Consider the following 17567-nt stretch of genomic DNA (forward strand, 5'->3'; position numbering starts at 1 on the left):
TTCCTGTTTTATTTGCAAATTGAGCACAGGGGAAAGTTCCTTACAGAGAGAGGTGTTTTGTTTTATCTTCCGTTTTAAAAACTGTGCCAGTTCCACTGAAAGCAAGGAGCGTGACCATGAAACCCACCTGCCCGTTGCAAACCTGCCCGTTGCAACCTGCCCGTTGCAAACCTCAGAAGTCCGGCTGGCAGGACCCCAGCGCCATGAACTTACTTCGTCCTCAGCCCCCAGCTCAGCAGGTCCTGCTGGTAGGAGCCCCCAGGCACGATAACAATCAATTCCCAGGCATCCCCAAACTCGACCCTCCAGATGTTTTGGGACTACAACTCCCATAAGCCCTAGCTAACAGGACCAGTGGACAGGGATGATAGGAATTGTAGTCCCAAAACATCTGGAGGGCCGAGTTTGGGGGTGCCTGATTTAGACACTAGCACCCCTTACATGCCCATTTATTGTTTTCCCATTTGCTTCCTGTTCTTTGCCATGCTTTTTCTAACTGTTTTCTTCAGGTGCTTTTTGTTGTATTGCAGAAGGCAATTAATAAGAAATAAATAATCATATTTCACTATCCCAAGCCAGGTGTGGGGAACCTCAAGCCCAGGGGCCAAATGAGGCCATCTATGCCTCCCTGGTTCACTCCTGGAACTCTCCCCAAACCAAGCCCCTCCTTAGCCACACCCCCTTTGCCCAGGCCACACCCCTCTCCCTCCTTGATTTGCACCCTCCTTGAGTCTGTTTTCCTGGCTGGAATGCACAATAATGCCTCTTGCTTGCTGGCATGGAGGTCAGTGGGGGGTGGGGGTGGAAACCAGCCTAGTTTACCACCCACTTTAGCTCTGGCCCTACTCAGCACTGGCATGTGGCCCTTGGAAGGCTACCCAAAAGGTAAGGTGGCCCTTGAGCTGGAAAAGTTTCCTCCACTCCTGACTTAAAGAAAAACATTGTGCTTATAAAGCTGCAAGGAAACCAGACTCAGAAGTGGTTTCCCCACTTCTTGCGTATTCTGGAAACAAACAACATTCTGCTTTTTGTAAAAATTAGGGTTGCCATATTTCAAACGGGGGTATTTTTGGCCAAAGTTGTTGAGCTTTTTCTAGTTCTGCTCCAGAGCTATTTTTATGAAGCATCGGCAAAAGCAGCATGGGCTGCCATACATCCATATTTTCCCAGACATTTTACAGATTCCCGCCCAGACAACTACTAGAGACAACTGGATTCCTGGATGTATGCCAACCCTAGTAAAAATACTGTTAGATATTCAGGTGCAAGAGAAAGTTAAGGCCAACTGCTGAATTCTCAGTTCCTCAAACAGATGTTCCTCTGGGAACTGTCTTGTTTATGGTGTGAAAAACTTCGATGTGAGGGATTTCAGCAACTTCTGCTGGTTATTCAAATTAGATTTTCTCTTCCCCTTTGTGGGGAAGGTGGTGACAGTGACAGTAATCCTTTCTGCAATGGGAAGATTGAGGGAGAAAGCCTCGTTGAGCAAGAGCTGCTTTGATCAACAGAGATAAAGAGCTTGGAAATCAATGGCTGAGGGGGGTGGCATTTTTAGTGTAGATTTGCATCCAGAATGCAGATTTGATAGTCAGTTGTCCACAGCCTCCTAAATTTTACAGAAGAAAATAGTATTGTCGGTTTGAGGGATCCACCTGTATGATCCCCATGGGTCCCTTCCAAAGTTAAAATCTTTAAGAGGAAACCTGCTATACCACTCATATTAGTCTTTTCGTAATATAATGGTGTGAGCTGGCCAGTTAAGTACAACCATTTACATATCCAAACAGGTTGCCCTGTTGCCGTAGAGACAAACAGGTGGGCCTTTTCCCACCTCACCTGACTGGATGCTACAGCATCCTAGGAGAGAGAACAGTAGACCAATTGTCAGAGGCTGTTGTTGTGACTACTCTAGAGTAACGACGCTCCACATTCTTGTCTTTAGACAGTTTTATTTAGTGCAGTCTATTTACAGTGAAATGGGGGTGCAGAAACATGTCTGCTTAGTCCGAGCCAGAATCCGGGAATGGCGCGCCCCTCGTCTTCTTCCAGCATAAGAGTCTTGGGACGCCAAACCTTCTTCCCCACCTTCTCCTGCGTAATTCCGGAACTGGAGGAAAAAGGGGCCTGTGCTCCATGTTTTCCTTCTCCCCCTTTCCCCCCTCTCTTTCTTCCTCCCTCATGTGGAGCAGGGGCTCTTCTGTGTTGCCGGAGCCCTGCATCCCTCTTCCTCCTTCCTCACTGGACCCCTCCCCGCTGGCATTGCTGCTATTGGAGGAGCTGCTCTTGATGATGGGAGGGGGATCTCTGTATTCCCTTCCCTTTACACCAATGAAGGGTCCTTTCCATGAAAGGAACCAGATTGCATGCTTTTGTCTTAATGCAAAGTATTTCAGGTTTTTGCAGAGTTTGGATTTTTGGATAATCCGCAATAACACAGTGCAATCTGAGGCATTGCCACAGAAGGCAGGCACTTCTTACTAGGAACTGTGTTTAGAAGTGCAGTCTTAGCCACTGTATAAAGTGCTGAGTCATGGATTACAAAGTTGTTGTGTATGTTATCACATTGATGCACAACCACTGAGCAGGGCGAGATTCCTGGGGTTCTGGGCACTTATTCGGGGTTCATGTTTCCTTTGGAATGAGGCACAGCGGAGACTGCAGTGTCTTTATGATAGATGGTTTTTAGGGTTGCCATATTCTGAAGAGCAAAAATGAGGAAGCTATGACGACTGTCATTTTAAATACCCCTACTATATGTAGGATATAGAAGCTGTGATATATTGCTGAGGGAGGGGACAGGAGAAAAGAAGAGAAAGGCCACTAGTTCAACCACTAGTTATGTCTATGTCTCATCCAGAAAGGAAAGCCAGAGACATTTTGGCAAATTTTAAAAATCCACCCACAGAAATTTTACCCCTGAAAAAGAGGATGTGTCTTGGAATAAGAGGACACATGGCAACCCCAGCATATATATAACCTGAGTCTACGGTGGAGGGGTTCAAAACATAAAACCCCAAGAGAGTCTGGTTTTCCCCATAGCTGCAGCCTTGGATTCAATCAGAAACCCAATATTGCTCTGATTCTCTGGCTTCCCAGCCTGTTGCTTTTCTGCTTCTAGCTCACATCACTCAATTCTCAACTCTCACCTTTTGTCCTCCCTGCAAGTTGAGAGAGGGGGCCCTACCCATTTTCTGTCTCGCACAGAGCCCCTTCCTTTGTTCCCTTAATGGCCCATTACCTAGGTTATCACTTCACCAGGAAACTAGCTTGGCTGTGACAACTGGAAGGTGGCCCAGGCATTCAGCTGAACCCACACCCAAAAAACTCAAAACAATATCCTTAGCAGCCAGCAACCCTTACTTGCAATATAGGAACTATACTGTATATGAACTTCCCTATATTAGAAGAGAAGTCTATTTTGTTCCCTTTACTGAGGCAGATGGGTAACGGCCTGCTGCAAAGAGTGTATTTATAACTGGAGAACAATTGGAACTGGGGACTTTCTTGCTCACAGTTAAATTATTAGCACAGCAAGCTAGGGAGAGTTGAATTGTCACCAATTTTTGCTTCAATGACCGGCCAGTGTGTTAATCTTATATGCAAATTGTCATGAACTCTTCTTCTTAGTTACAGGTATGTAGCCGTGTTGGTCTGACATAGTCGAAACAAAAAAATAAAAAAAATTCCTTCCAGTAGCACCTTAGAGACCAACTAAGTTTGTCATTGGTATGAGCTATGGTGTGCATGCACACTTCTTCAGATACGAAGAAGGTATCTTCTTCTTAGGTTTCATCACCATTCATGATACTAGCATCCCCATCCCAAAAGAGATTGAATTGCAGGGTTTCTCTGTCAGCTATGCTGAAAGACCAGCAATGTTTGGTCCCTCCTCTTCTTTTCAGCTGGTCATTACAAGAACTCTGTAATTTAAGTAATAGTGCCTGAGTCTGAGTTCTTCCTCCTCCCTCCCAATCCTTTTTTTCTTTTATGTCATGTCCTTTAAGATTGTAAGCTTGAAGGCAAGAGCTATCTTATCAATGACATTTGTGAGTGGCTTTGCAAGACTTTTCTTGGGGGCAGGCACTGAAATAATGGAATAAAATGCATTAGGCAAATAACTACCGGTAAACGATAAATAATGCTTATGTGAATAAATATTTGTCAACCGTGGATGATTAATTAGGCTCTAGTCTGCAAAAGCTTATGCTGCAATGCATCTCTTAGTCTTAAAGATGCCATACAAGACTCATTCTTATCATGTGCAAAAATAATATCCATATAACCATTCCTCATTGTATAAAATATTAAGCACGCATTGAGGTCAATACCATTTGCAGTGGTGCCATCAGGACTTTGGAGCATTTTGAAATACATGAAGATACACACATTGCCACCTTAAGAGAAGGTGGAGGGCATAAGACCATTAAGTGGAAATAACATTAAAAGGTAAAGGGACCCCTGACCATTAGGTCCAGTCGTGACCGACTCTGGGGTTGCGCGCTCATCTCGCATTATTGGCCGAGGGAGCCGGCGTATAGCTTCCAGGTCATGTGGCCAGCATGACAAAGCCGCTTCTGGCAAACCAGAGCAGCACATGGAAACGCCGTTTACCTTCCCGCTGTAGCGGTTCCTATTTATCTACTTGCATTTTGACGTGCTTTCGAACTGCTAGGTTGGCAGGAGCTGGGACCAAGCAACGGGAGCTCACCCTGTCACAGGGATTCGAACCGCCGACCTTCTGATCAGCAAGCCCTAGGCTCAGTGGTTTAACCACAGTGCCACCTGGGTCCCAATGGAAATAACATTAGCTCCATCCTTATTTCAGGCATTGTGATATATTGGCATATTGGTATATCACAATGTTGAAAACCAAATATCGCCCAGCCCTAGAGCCTGGTGCAAAAGTCATACACTTAGAAATAATGGATTTGTTCTGAGTTCAAGAACAGAATGGGGCTGACAGCCCTTCTTCATAAAAATCCTCTTCTGGTTACTTCATAGGAACATTATTATGCCAGACCACTGGTCCATATACCGTACGTAAGGTGAAGGACCCTTGAATGGTTAAGTCCAGCCAAATTTCAAGCCGAGGGAACTGGCGTTTGTCCACAGACAGCTTTCCAGGTCATGACTAAACTGCTTCTGGCGCAACGGGAAACCAGAGTGCATGGAAATGCCGTTTACCTTCCCACCACAGCAGTACCTATTTATCTACTTGCACTGGTATGCTCTTGAACCGCTAGGTTGGCAATTGTTCCATATAGCTCAGTATCGTCTACACTGGCCGGCAGTGCCTCTACAGCAGGCATCCCCAAACTTCGGCCCTCCAGATGTTTTGGACTACAATTCCCATCTTCCCCGACCACTGGTCCTGTTAGCTAGGGATCATGGGAGTTGTAGGCCAAAACATCTGGAGGGCCGCAGTTTGTGGATGCCTGCTCTACAGGATTTTAGACAGAGAGTGGTTCTCAGTCTCTACCTGGAGGTGTTGAGGATTGAACTTGGGACCTTCTGCATGCAAAACAGATGCTCTGTCCCTGAGCTATGCTCCTTCCCCCATCAGACATAGGAACACAGGAAGCTTCCTGTGAGCCAGGCCATTGGTCCATCTAGATCAGTACTGTCTACCCTGATTGGCAGCAGCACTCCAGGGTTCTAGACAGTCATTCCCAAAGATGCTGGGGATTTAATCTGGCATGCAAAGGAGATGCTCTACCACCAACCTACAGCCCTTCCCCAAACATACCGGTATTTGTCACTTGAGCAGTATAATTTGTGAGCCCATGTGATGTAGTGGTTAGAATGTCAGGCTAGAACCGGGGAGACCAGGGTTCAAATCCCCACTTGGCCATGAAGCTCATTGGGTGACCTTGGATCAGTCAGTTCCTCTCAGCCTAACCTACCTCACAGGGTTGTTGTACTGATTAAATGAGGACGGACAGAACCATGTGCACCACCTTGGGCTCCCTGGAGAAAAAGGATATAAATGCAACATCATAGAATATTGGGCTGGTGGAGGAGAGTCCTTTTGTTGTTACCACTGTTAAACAAGCGAGCGTAAGAAATCCTTGCAAATCACTCAGAGATCTGCCAGCAGATCCAGATCTACTGTCTCCTCCAGACCGATCCAATAATTTGCAAAGGTTGCCCAGCTTTTTGTGTGTGTGTCTGTGTGTGTATAAAACTGTTATGTACTGAGCTGAATCCTAGAACAATAGGGTTCAGAATCAGCGGGAGCTACCCAATCCAACTCCAGGTGGAAGTGAATCCGCAACCTGATTGGCCTGCTGGAGCAGCCAATCAGGCGGCTGGCAGAAGTGAATCTGCTACCTGATTGGCCTGTAGGAGCAGCCAATCAGGCTGCAGGCAGAAGTCAATCCACAATATAATTGGCCCACAGGTGTAGCCCTGAAGTAGCCAATCACGCAAGGCCCATTGTGTAAATAATGTATATAAGCAGATGGTTTTGGGAAAAGAGCCATTCGTCTTCTCTTCTTCTCCTTGATGAATATGAGCTGAATAAAGAGCATGAAATTCACTCTCGACTCCGAGTATATTTCACTGGCGACGAAGGTGGGATCCTACTGAGCTGACCGCCACCACGCACTGCACCGCAGCACCGCCACCTGCTGCACCGCTGCATCGCACCGTGCATCCAGGCTTCAGCTCCAGGACCCAAGGAACCCAGAATGGCAACCGACAGCAGCTTCTTGCCATTCAAACCAGCATCAGGAGACTGGGAAGGGTACGCCGCCCGTTTCAACTTCCTCCTGCAAGCGAAAGAAGTCACCAACGATGCCATGAAGAGGGCGACATTCTTCAGCGTCTGTGGAGAGGAGACGTTTGAAATCGCCCGGGCTCTCCTTGCACCTAGAGATGTCGCTACCGTCTCTTACAAAACAATAATGGAACGGCTGAAGGAGCACTTTTCACCACAGCCCTCGGTGGTAGCTTGCCGAAATGCCTTCTACGCAAAGCGGCAAGCCCCGGGGGAAACCATAACTGGGTTTGTGACCTCCCTCCGCCAAGCCGCCCGGTTATGCAACTTCTCAGAGTTGGAGAACATGCTTCGTGACCGCCTCGTCGGTGGCCTGAGGGACGAGATGTTGCAACGACGCCTCTACGCCAAAAAAGACCTCACGTTCCAGATTGCTCTGGAGGAAGCCCTGGCAACCGAAGCCGCCGAGAGGTCAACGCAAGAGGCACGACCGGCCCCGCCATCCCAACCGAGGGTCTACAACGAAGACCTCACCGACGAATCCGAATCTGACAGGGAGGAAGTACACCGAGTACAGCGGCGCACTCAAGCAGCACACACACCACAGCAGCCTCGACGAGAAGGAGGGAACTGTGCAAGCTGCGGGGAGAACCACGAGAGGAGGACCTGTCGTTTCCGCAACGCAGAGTGCAGGCAGTGCAGAAAATTGGGACACATCGCCCGGGTGTGTCGGGCTCGACTCACCCGTCGACAAGCATCAGATGACCGACCCAGGAGCCCCAGGTCACACGGCACCATGCACCAAGGCAACTCGACGGAGATCACGGACTACCAGGTATTCCAGTTGCCCCATCCCAGCACAGAGAAAATTTATATAGAGGTACAGATAGAGGGAGCCCCATGCCGCATGGAGCTGGACACGGGTTCAACTCTATCCATAATCTCGGCCCGAACATTAAGGGAACTGTGCCCTAATGGGGGTCCCAAACTAAGGCCGGCCCCATTCACCCTCCGGGACTTCCAGAAACGTAAGGTCCCTACAATGGGGGTGGGGACCTTCAGGGTGCAATATCGAGGGCGAAAGCAACAATTGGACTTGCTGGTAGTTAAGGGCCCCTACGTTAGCTTACTGGGACTGGCATGGTTTGGACCTCTGGGGCTAGCCGTTACCGGGGTGAACCGCACTAGCTTACAAGTGGACGTGGACGCCATATGCAAAGAGTTTCCAGGGGTTTTCGATGGGGCATTGGGACGATATACAGGACCCCCCATTGCCCTACAGCTAGACCCCGCTGTACGACCCATCAGGCACAAGGCCCGCCGGGTCCCGTTCGCCCTGAAACCCCGCATAGACGAGGAATTGGACCGGCTCGTGGAGCAAGGAGTGCTGGAGCCGGTGCCCAACGCCCCCTGGGAAACTCCAATTGTCACACCCGTCAAGCCTAACGGTTCGGTCCGCATCTGTGCAGACTACAAATGCACCATAAACAAGGCTCTCACGGCCCATGCATACCCAGTGCCAGTGGTCAGCCATGTCCTCGCCACCCTGGCTGGGTCAAAAATCTTTGGCAAACTGGACTTGGCCCAAGCGTATCAACAGTTGCCTGTGGACGAAGCCACAGCAGAGGCTCAGACGATTGTGACGCACAGAGGGGCATTCAGAGTAAAGCGGCTGCAATTTGGCGTTAGCGTGGCACCAGGCATATTCCAGAATCTAATGGACTCTCTCCTTAAAGGGATTCCTGGCGTCACCCCCTTCTTCGATGATGTACTGATCGCCGGGCCCACACCAGAGGAATTTGAGGACCGCCTCCGCTCCATCCTGCACCGTTTCCAGACGGCGGGCCTCAAGGTGAAGCGGGAAAAGTGTTTACTGGGAGTGCCGCAGGTGGACTTTCTGGGATTTAAGGTGGACGCAGAAGGGGTCCATCCAACCGGTGACAAGGTACGGGCCATTTGTGAGGCCCCAGCGCCCAAGAGCAAGCCCGAACTTCAGTCATTCTTGGGACTATTGAACTTTTACCATGCCTTCCTTCCCCATAAGGCAGCGGTAGCGGAGCCCCTACACAGACTCCTAGATAAAAGGGCCCCTTGGGTGTGGGGCCAGCGACAAAGGGCCGCATTCCAGGCAGTCAAGGACTTGCTCGTCTCGAACTCGGTCTTGGCACACTTCGACGAGAGGCTGCCAGTGGTGCTGGCATGCGACGCCTCTCCCTATGGCATCGGCGCTGTCCTGGGACACCAACTCCCGGATGGAAGAGAGGTGCCGGTGGCATACTTCTCCCAGACGCTTGCTGCAGCCGAACGAAACTACTCACAGATTGACAAGGAGGGTCTGGCAATCGTGAAGGGCGTAAAAAAATTCCATGATTTCTTGTACGGGCGGCCCTTTACCATAGTGACTGACCACAAGCCGTTGCTTGGCCTGTTTGCCCCCGAGAAGCAGACCCCCCAAGTGTTGTCTCCACGTGTCCTCAGGTGGTCAATTTTCCTTGCCGGCTACCAGTATGCACTAATCCACCGCCCTGGGAAGGCGATGGGCCACGCAGACGCACTCAGCAGGCTACCACTACCAGAAACAGGCCCCGACCCAGCGCCTGCGCAAGAGGTTATGACCCTGGAGCTGCTTCCCGACCGACCCATTCAGGCACAAGAAGTTGCGCACCATTCCACAAAAGATAGGGTCATCTCCCGGGTCCTGGACTGGGTGTGGCGAGGATGGCCCAGCAGCAGCCCCGGGCCAGAATTCGCTGGCTACACAAACCGCAAACATGAACTGTCGGCCCACAAGGGGTGCCTGTTATGGGGAAGCAGGGTTGTTGTTCCCCAGCCCCTCCGCAAAAGGGTCCTCACAGCCCTACACGAGACACACCCAGGGGTAGTGAGGATGAAGGCCCTTGCCAGGAGTTATGTGTGGTGGCCGGGGATTGACAGAGAGATAGAGGCCTGGGTCCAACACTGCCAGACCTGCCAAGAATCCCGCCCGGATCCCCCAAGGGCCCCAGTCCAGCCCTGGGAGTCCGCCCGACATCCATGGTCACGCTTGCACGTGGACTTCGCTGGCCCCTTCCAGGGAAAAACATTCTTCATAGTGGTGGATTCCTACACCAAATGGCTGGAGGTCGCACTGGTACCGTCCACTTCTACGGCGGCAGCCATCCGGGTACTACGTAAGCTGTTTGCAACCCACGGGCTCCCTGACACCCTCGTCTCGGACAATGGAACCGCATTCACGTCAGAGGAGTTCCAGACCTTCACAGCGCAGAACGCCATCCGCCACATCCGCTCAGCACCATTCCACCCTGCCACCAATGGCCAAGCGGAGCGCATGGTGCGGACCACCAAGGACAGCCTCCGCCGCATGACACAAGGGGACTGGGAATACCGCCTTGCCGCATTTCTTCTAGCACAGCACAGCACCCCAAGCACAACGACGGGCCGGAGCCCAGCTGAACTACTCATGGGCCGGCGCCTTGCAACTAGACTGGACCGACTTCACCCCGACAGAGCTCAGGATGAGGTAGTGGTGGGGAAAGGCAGGAACCCCCGGACATTTGTGGCCCAGGACCCAGTGTATGCAAAGAATTTTGGGGCAGGCCCAGCATGGGTACCCGCCACAGTCACCAAGGTGACCGGTCCCGTGTCGTACGAGGTACTAACAGAAGGGGGGCAATGTTGGCGCCGCCACTGCGACCAGCTACGGCGACGATTCCCAGGAGGAACCCGGGAGGAGAGCGGGACAGAGGGGTCCCAAGGGGACAGCAGGGCAGTGAGGCCTGTAGAGCGAGAGGGGTGGGCAGGGGAAGCAGAAGCAGTAGGCACAGAGGGGCGCCCCGAGGCTGGAAGGACACCGGAACCAGAGTCACAACCTAGTGGTTCAGTGGCGCCAGACCAGACAGCCCCGGCACAGCCAGCAGTCTCGGAACACGAGCCAGAACCAGAACCCCTGACCAAGGAACACCCCAGGCCACAGCGCACACGGAGGCGGCCAGCAGATCTTGAGGACTACGAATGCAACTTCCCGGGCAGGACTGGAACTTAGAGGGGAGGGGTGTTATGTACTGAGCTGAATCCTAGAACAATAGGGTTCAGAATCAGCGGGAGCTACCCAATCCAACTCCAGGTGGAAGTGAATCCGCAACCTGATTGGCCTGCTGGAGCAGCCAATCAGGCGGCTGGCAGAAGTGAATCTGCTACCTGATTGGCCTGTAGGAGCAGCCAATCAGGCTGCAGGCAGAAGTCAATCCACAATATAATTGGCCCACAGGTGTAGCCCTGAAGTAGCCAATCACGCAAGGCCCATTGTGTAAATAATGTATATAAGCAGATGGTTTTGGGAAAAGAGCCATTCGTCTTCTCTTCTTCTCCTTGATGAATATGAGCTGAATAAAGAGCATGAAATTCACTCTCGACTCCGAGTATATTTCACTGGCGACGAAGGTGGGATCCTACTGAGCTGACCGCCACCACGCACTGCACCGCAGCACCGCCACCTGCTGCACCGCTGCATCGCACCGTGCATCCAGGCTTCAGCTCCAGGACCCAAGGAACCCAGAATGGCAACCGACAGCAGCTTCTTGCCATTCAAACCAGCATCAGGAGACTGGGAAGGGTACGCCGCCCGTTTCAACTTCCTCCTGCAAGCGAAAGAAGTCACCAACGATGCCATGAAGAGGGCGACATTCTTCAGCGTCTGTGGAGAGGAGACGTTTGAAATCGCCCGGGCTCTCCTTGCACCTAGAGATGTCGCTACCGTCTCTTACAAAACAATAATGGAACGGCTGAAGGAGCACTTTTCACCACAGCCCTCGGTGGTAGCTTGCCGAAATGCCTTCTACGCAAAGCGGCAAGCCCCGGGGGAAACCATAACTGGGTTTGTGACCTCCCTCCGCCAAGCCGCCCGGTTATGCAACTTCTCAGAGTTGGAGAACATGCTTCGTGACCGCCTCGTCGGTGGCCTGAGGGACGAGATGTTGCAACGACGCCTCTACGCCCCTATTTTTCCTCCAGTGCGCCTAATATATGTCAGCCCCGTCCATTTCTGCAGCAGCGATCAGATAGCAGTAAAAAGGGGGAAACAAGACAGCCTACAAGCTGAGATTCACTGGCATTCAAATTCTGCACCAGATAACCCATCTGTGGAGAATTATAAGTAGGCAGGGGAGAGAGGGGAGGGAAGCAGAAGATGAAAAGCCCTATATATTTGTATGGAAATGCAGCCAATTGCACACTGCAGGGGACCATCCTCTGATGTGCTGTTTCCTGTGTTGAGAAAGAAGGCAGAAACTAGAACAAAAAATGGGTATGGAGAAGTTCCAGCCCACAAGACTATACCAGTCTGGCTGGAAGAAGACGGAAGAAGGAGGGGGCCATCTGGGGATGAGAAAACCAAAATGAGACATGAGTGCACAGTAACTTCCTGCATACAACTCAATAAACCTGTGTGTGTTTTGCAGCACATGACCCTCCACCCCCAAGTTCAGGCAAAACAGCCCAGAGTTGAAGGTGTGTTTGCATAAGCACTGCCTGAAAAAGGAAAGTTAATCTCGTGCCTTTCATGTGAATACGTGCCATAGCAAAGGTAAAGATAAAGATAAAGGTTAAAAGGGTGGTGCTGTGGTATAAACCACTGAGCCTCTTGGGCTTGTCGATCAGAAAGTCGGCAGTTCGAATCCCTGTGACGGGATGAGCTCCCGTTGCTCTGTCCCAGCTCCTGCCAACCTAGCAGTTCGAAAGCACACCAGTGCAAGTAGATAAACAGGTACCGCTGCGGCGGGAAAATCAACGGAGTTTCTGTGCGCTCTGGTTTCCATCACGGTGTTCCACAGCGCCAGAAGCGATTTAGTCATGCTGGCCACATGACCCAGAAAGCTGTCTGTGGACAAACACTGGCTCCCTCGGCCTGAAAGCAAGATGAGTGCTGCAAACCCATAGTTGCCTTTGACTGGACTTAACCATCCAGGGGTCCTTTACCTTTACATGCCATAGCAGAGGTGTAGCTTGGGGGGAGGCAGGGGCGTACTGGGCACCACACTGTGTAGGGGCATTTACCGTGGGGCCTGCAGTATGCCCATGCCATGCATCTCTCCTGGGCGTGACGCAGTGGCCCGGCGCCTGCAGGCTCCACGCTGCCTGAAAGGGCAGTGTGGGGCTTGCGTCTGCCTGCCACCTTCCCCTCAGCCGCCCTACAGCTTAGGGGGAGGCAGCAGATTGACTGCATACAAGCTCTGTGGTGCACCCTGCCCTGGCTCGTCCCGCCCCATGAGTGGCTCACCCCACCTCCCTGGCAACTAGTCACACTGCTGCGCCATAGGTTTAAAGCATATGACTCTCCACCCCCAAAATCATGGGAACTGTAGTTTAAGGGTGCAGTTGGGTGGACTACAATTCCCAGGATTTTTGTGAGAGGGGGTTATGTGCTTTAAATTTATGGCACACATGCGGAATGTTTGCTCCCACCTTTCCTCCAAGGAGTTCAGGGCAGAATACAAGGTTTCCTTGATCGCCTTTCAGGGGGAATATTATGTTTATATTTATACACCACCTTTCTTCCAAGGAGCTCAGTGTGGCATACATGGTTCCTCTCCTCCATTTTAACCTCTCGACAGCCCTGTGAGGTAGGTTAGATGGAGAGGCAGTGACTGGCTCAAGGTTAGCCAGTGAACTTCATGGCAGAGTGGAGATTCGAACCCTGGTCTCCGAGGTGTCCATCCAAATTTCTATCCACTGCAACACACTGGCCCTTGTAAAAACAACAGGTGGCAAGTGTAATGATTACTCTCCATGTAAGCACATCTTAGCTTTGATTCCTTGAATTCTTTATCCCATGAGATACTGCCACCGGATGTGGGCTGTTTCACCCTCATTGGCAGTCCAGCCCTGAGAGAGGGGTCCTTCTTGTAGAAGAGAGAGGTCCTTCTGGTTGTAGAATGCCTCCTCAGAAAAAGTAACATGGCACTTCCCTCATGATCTTTTTAGCGCAGTGCGAAAGCCCTTTTGATTCGCCCTGGCCTTTTCAATGACTAGTATTTTAAAGCAAAACTTGGGCTCTCTTTGTGTAAAGCTGTGTTTTATTTTACTGAGTGGCTAATGCTGCTTTTCCTCCGACAAAAAGAAAGAAAGGCAAAGATAAACTTAAGCACTGCATTTTAGGAGTTTTGCTGATGCTTTTACTTATTACCTTGTCGGTTAATATTGCATTCTGTTCTTTGCCCTGACAGCCCCCCCCCCAAGTAATATGGATGACCTTATAACTCTCATCATAAATAAAAGATGGTTTTTATTCAACTACCAGTCTGAATGTAGTTTACTCCAGATTCTGTTTCCATGGCAACCTTGCCATTCACAATTTTGCTTCTGTAGCATCTACAGGCATCGTTCCATAGGCATATCCCCCAACATTTCTCCGATGAAAATAGGAATGTCCTGTTATTATCATCATCATTTTCGTTATTATTCTTCACCCATCTGACTGAGTTCCCCCAGCCACTCTGGACAACTAACAACATGAAACATAAAAACATAATAAGACATTGAACTTTTTTATAAAAAAACAAACAAACTTACCTATACAGGGCTGCCTTTAGATGTCTTCTAAAGGTTGTGTAGTTATTTATCTCCTTGGCTCGGGGGTTGTATATTATTCTTATTTATTTATTTATTTATTTATGCCCCGCCCATCTGGCTGGGTTTCCCTCCAACACTTCTCTGTTGAAAATAGGGACGGCCTAAGGAAAAGCGGGGCACTCTGCGATCAAAACAGAAACCGGGACAGCTTCTGTAAATCCAGGGCTGTCCCTGGAAAATAGGGACATTTGGAGGCTCTGTCCTTGGGGACTCTTGTCTCAGCAAGCCTGTCTGGTCAGTTTTCTCCTGAGGTGCAGGCTCTACTCCCGGAAATAGCTGGTATTCAGTCCTCGTAAACAGTGTCCGGGTGGAAATCGCTGAAATGTCCAGGAAAATCCGGACGTATGGCAGCCCATGTTGGTAGTATAGATTTTGATGAATTTTGTGTCCGGATCTTCACTTTTTTAAAATATGGCAACCCTACCACTGGGGCAAAGGGGGCACTGCCTCACCAAGCTCAGCCTGTCTTCAGCCAGCCCTCACTCACCTGAGTCCTTACTTACAGGGGGTGGTACTGGCTGTCATCCTCTGCTTCTCCTTAGTCACAGCATTGCCCCTTGTAGAACTCAGCAGGGCAGAGCAGGGCCGTCTTAAGCATATCTGGCGCCCTGGCACCAAGATCCCTCCGCCGTCCCCCCCCCCCGCGCCGTTTCCCAGCGCGGCTGCCTGGTGGGCACTGCTGCAGGCGCAGCAACATGGTGCCCCCCTGGCGGCCCGGCACCGCCCAGCCTTGCCATAGGGGTGGCCCTGGGGCAGAGGATCCAAGTAAAACCGGAATGATTTGGCTTTCCCTGTCATTGGCTCTGAGTCCCCCTCGTGTTGTTGCTTTCTGCTCTACCAATCCCAATGGGCACCAGGCTCCATTGTCAGGTTATTTCTTCTGGAAGGCATTGCTGGGTTGCTGGGAGTCAACTGCTGTTGGTATTCATGTTATTACCGTATCTAGAGCAGAGGTTTCCAAATCTTGATCTGCAAGCTCCATTCAGACGTTCTGCTGAGAGGTTGCAGAACAGCTGAACATATTTGTGTTTGGCCATGCAGCTTAATTTGTGTTTGTTTTTACCCAATGACTGAGATCAACTTCAAAGATCTTTTGATCCAATGGACGATGGTCTATATGGTTGTGCTTGGTTAAAAAACTGTTGTTAATTGTGTTCTATACGTTGTAAAAATTCTCTAGTGTATTTTTTTTATTTGCTATTTAAGATGTTTTAACAAAGTTGTATACTGCTTAGAGTTTAAACTGATGTAGTATATAAATTGTCCACACACACACACACACACACACACACACACACACACACACACACAGTTGCTTGGTCCCAGCTCTTGCCAACCTAGCAGTTCGAAAGCACGTCAAAATGCAAGTAGATAAATAGGAACCGCTACAGCGGGAAGGTAAACGGCGTTTCCATGTGCTGCTCTGGTTTGCCAGAAGCGGCTTTGTCATGCTGGCCACATGACCTGGAAGCTATATATATATATATATATATATATAAAACACTGTGTGTGTATATATAAAGGTAAAGGGACCCCTGACCATTAGGTCCAGTCGTGACCGACTCTGGGGTTGCGCGCTCATCTCGCATTATTGGCCGAGGGAGCTGGCGTATAGCTTCCAGGTCATGTGGCCAGCATGACAAAGCCGCTTCTGGCAAACCAGAGCAGCACATGGAAACACCGTTTACCTTCCCGCTGTAGCGGTTCCTATTTATCTACTTGCATTTTGACGTGCTTTCGAACTGCTAGGTTGGCAGGAGCTGGGACCAAGCAACGGGAGCTCACCCTGTCACAGGGATTCGAACCGCCGACCTTCTGATCAGCAAGCCCTAGACTCTGTGGTTTAACCACAGCGCCACCCGGGTCGTGTGTATATATACAGTATATATAAATATATATAAATGAGCAATGCCTGTGCTTTCAATGGGGGGGGGGAGAACAGTTTATTAGATGGTCTACCAAGACCCCAGAAAACTTTCAAGTGATCCATAAAAAAAAAGAAACGCTGACCTAGAAGTAATTTGGGTTGCTTGCAGGTACTGTAGTTTGTGAGCCATGGAGTAGTCATTAGAGTAGAGCAGGGGTCAGCAAACTTTTTCAGCAGGGGGCCGGTCCACTGTCCCTCAGACTTTGTGGGGGGCTGGACTATATTTTGAAAAAAATTATGAATGAATTCCTATGCCCCACAAATAAACCAGAGATGCATTTTAAATAAAAGGACACTTTCTACTCATGTAAAAACACCAGGCAGGCCCCACAAATAACCCAGAGATGCATTTTAAATAAATGGACACATTCTACTCATGTAAAAATATGCTGATTTCTGGACCGTCCACGGGCCGGATTGAGAAGGCGATTGGGCCGCATCCAGCCCCTGGGCCTTAGTTTGGGGACCCCTGGAGTAGAGGTAGACAACATGGTGTCCTCCAGTTCTTTTTGCTCCAGACCTGTTTTCAAGATAACCAGGTTGTTAGGGAATTGCAGCTGTCATAGTGCCTGCAAGAAACTGTAAGCGCTGCTCGGTTTGGGAGCTGCGTTTCGACCTTTGAGGTCGTTTGCAATGTTCTCCTTTTGTCAGTGCAGCACCAGAGCAGCTGAAGATGTTGTATAATTCTGTTTGGCATGCATTCAGTGAGACACACAGAGAGTTTATTATCAATACATAAGCTCACACATATGTGCACACATTTCGTTTATAAATTATTTTGTTGCTTGCATTTTATTCATCGAATGGGGCTGGTGCAACAATGGATGGTAGGTCCACTGTGCAGACTAGACGGAGCATGGCCACAGTGGGAGAAGAACCAATGGTGCAGCATGAAAACTGCCAATACATTTTAGCAAAGCAAAGCTGGTGCAGGTACGGTTTCAAATTGGATAAGGGCCTATGTATTGAGATTTTTGCATTGCATAGGATTGGATTAGATGACCCTTGGGGTCCCTTCCAATTCTTTGGTGAATAGTGGTTACATATGTAACACTTTTACGTATTGCATTTTTTTAGTTTATCCTATTATCCCGCAAAGATGACATCATACGGCTGCGTTTTAAAATTGCGCCACAATATACAGTGACGTCAGGCGAGAACTCCGTCGCCCTGCGGGCAGGAATAACGCGTGGTTGCTTCGGCAACGTGTATACATGTGGTCTGACCCCTTCGCCTTGTCCATCTCCGCCTCTTCGGGCGAAGCAAATGCCTACTATTGGATACTCTTCATTGTCG

The sequence above is a fragment of the Zootoca vivipara genome, chromosome 6, assembly GCF_965207765.1.
Source record: "Zootoca vivipara chromosome 6, rZooViv2.hap1.1, whole genome shotgun sequence".
Classification (NCBI taxonomy): Eukaryota; Metazoa; Chordata; class Lepidosauria; order Squamata; family Lacertidae; genus Zootoca; species Zootoca vivipara.